Source organism: Hipposideros armiger, unplaced genomic scaffold (assembly GCF_001890085.2).
Source record: "Hipposideros armiger isolate ML-2016 unplaced genomic scaffold, ASM189008v1 scaffold_554, whole genome shotgun sequence".
Classification (NCBI taxonomy): Eukaryota; Metazoa; Chordata; class Mammalia; order Chiroptera; family Hipposideridae; genus Hipposideros; species Hipposideros armiger.
In genome coordinates this window covers 475,053-477,982 of record NW_017731904.1, presented here as the reverse complement: position 1 = coordinate 477,982, position 2,930 = coordinate 475,053, and positions in this window count along the sequence as shown.

Genomic DNA, 2,930 nt, shown 5'->3' with positions numbered 1-2,930 from the left:
CCTCTCAAATTTTTAACTATAAAGGAAATGTATTTTCATTTGTCCAATCTTTTTCACAGAATGTTTGTGAGGATCAAATGATAAAACATGAGACTAGAGAGTATGATAAGAGATTAAATGGGCATCTGTAATTTAAAATACTCAATTGGGGATGCACTGAAAGCAAAAAAAAAAATTAGAAAAGCACTTATGGATGAAGAAAAAGGGCATGTTCTGTAATAAATAGTTTGAGTTTGGGAGTCTTTCTTACTCAACAATCACAATGTTTTATTCTTTATATTTTATTACCTCTTACTTCTAATAAATGACCATTTTAACTCAAAGTTAACATCTCCATTTTATATTTTTGATGTTGGTGTAATATAATTAGCCAATGAAAAGAAACCTACTTCACAGTGCAAGACTTACTTACATTTCAATATTATATCATAGAATGGTTAGGCTTCTTCTGAATACCTTTTCAGCATTCTGTTATATCACTGACATATAAAGCAGAGTCTAATTTAGTAAGCTCCATTAGCAATATCTGTCATGCAGACTTAAATTCTCTGCTGGTCAAAACTAGGACATTCTCTCCCCACAGGCTGACTTATATAGAAACTCAAACTATAATCAATTGTTTGCTGGGGTGACTCTGAAGCAGAACAAGGGGAATATTATAATTTGACTGTTTAATGGAAATAGACTAGATAATGAGAATGATTCATTTTTATTTTGGAGATTGTCTATCTCAGAATTTCCTAAATCATTTCTCAATGGGCTGATAAAGAAAATGATATGCTCTGTAAAATATAATGTATACGCAATAAATTCTAGAAATTTGTTTCCTCACTAGGATTTCTCACAGCTTTTAACAACCCAGTGTTCTTCCTTGATGTCTCAGGGGGAAAGCTCATAAATGCTGTTTCTCAAATAGATTTGGGGGTGGGGGACATTGACATCTGATATCTCCCAGAACTAGAGATGCAGGAAGCCCAGGTTTAGATGATGGAATTACAATACTTAAAAGGCTCCAGTTTCTTCTCCCAATATGTGTGGACATATCTTTTGCAGCATTCCCAACATCTAAAGGGAGGATGGGGGAGCCAGGACAACCAGAATCAGTAAGATTCAATTAAGTAAGAATTGATGGGAAGCAGAAATTAGCTTCCTGTATTCTAAGCTATGGGGGGTGGTCCCTGAGAGTTCCCAAGGGCACCTGAGAATGGAGCAGACCCAGAGGAAAGCAAACACAAAACAGGAAGAAAGAAAGACCAAGTTCTGAGGATAGTGCTGGAATCTTACATCAAGCAGTGTCTCAGGTGAATGGTACCTCTTAATTTTTAAGTGATATAAACCTGTAAATTCTCTTTCCTTACCCCACTCCCTACTAAACCAACTTGCAACCAAAATAAGCTTTACTGATTAATATGGCCAAAATTTGAATAGGTTCTTCAACTCTGATCCAATGGCTGTTTTTTGTATATTTCTATTACCGATCAGTCACCCTTAAGCTCATCATATTCTCTCTCTCTCTCTCTCTCTCTCTCTCTCTCTCTCTCTCTCTCTCTCTCCATATATTATATATAAAGACAATACTTTGGGACATGTTTTGCTCTTGTCATATATCTCACTGAGGTGATTTATTTTATTTCTGCCCTGACACATTATGTATTGGCTTTAAACTTATTTCTCAAGGGAATTTTGTTTTATTTGCAAGTTCTGCTGAATTTGTTCCCTCTGTACTACTGTACTTGAAGAATAATAATGAATCCAATAAAATGTTTCCGCCCAGCTACTTTTATGTAAATCTCTCTGACCTGATGGGGTGCTTTTTTGTTATTAAGACCCCAGCACATAGTCTCTGTATCCTAAGCATACAAACCAGTATCTGGCACCTAATAGGCTTCATGGAGTTGGATTTCTTCCTAGACAAAGTAATCAATCTGCTATTTTCTCTTGCTATGGGTATTGCTCTTTTTGGACTGCACATGTGCTCAAAATTTCAGTCTGCCAAGCTCTCAGCCCCTCCCCCCAAGAAAAAAATGTTCTTAAAGTGACTGATGTTTTTAAGAAATAAATATGATAAAATTGTTAATAATTGATAGAGCATTATGTTTTTTTACCTTTTCTTGGTATTTCCTATTGAATAAGTGTACTTTTAAAGAATGAATATCTAATGGTATAGTTTAATTGAAGATCATTTGAGACAACCACCCAGAATTGCCAGATTAAATTATATCAATAAAGCAACTATCTTTCCACTTTTCTTTCCCTTAAAATTGATATAACTCTTACACATCTTTTTTTTCCCCCACTTGCACTATAAGCATAGTGGTTCTTCTTGTGCAGGGGTCAGCAAACTTTTGAGATGGAAGAGCCAATCCTGTCCCTCACAACAATTTAAAAATTATTCAAGAGCCATAAATATATTTTTACAAATAATACAAATTTAAAAATTCTTTTAAAATGTTATAAATGAAACTATGATATTTTTATTCTCATTTTCAATTTTACTTCAGAGCCACATGTATGGACCCAAAGAGCCGCCATGTGGCTCGCGAGCCGCAGTTTGCTAAACCCTGCTCTAAGGTCTCAATAATTCTTCTTGTGATCCCTCTAGGGTCTCAATAATCAGTAAGCTTCATATTATAAATGAACTATTCTAATGAGAGTAACTGTTTGAAGCAAAGTATTGCATATACTATTTCCTGGATTAGTGAGAAATAGAGCCAAGGTCAGTTGGTAATATCTGCCGTGGGCATGAGTGCTTATTCATATACAATGAATTTGCTCCTCCAGGTTCAGCAAAATGTTTGTATGGTATCATTAAGCTTATTTGAGTAGCATATGTATACATAGTCTTGAAGTGACCAGCGTTAGAGATTAAAACAGGAATTAGAAATTTTAAAATATTCAGATGATAGTTTTATAAAAAAAATGAAACCTCA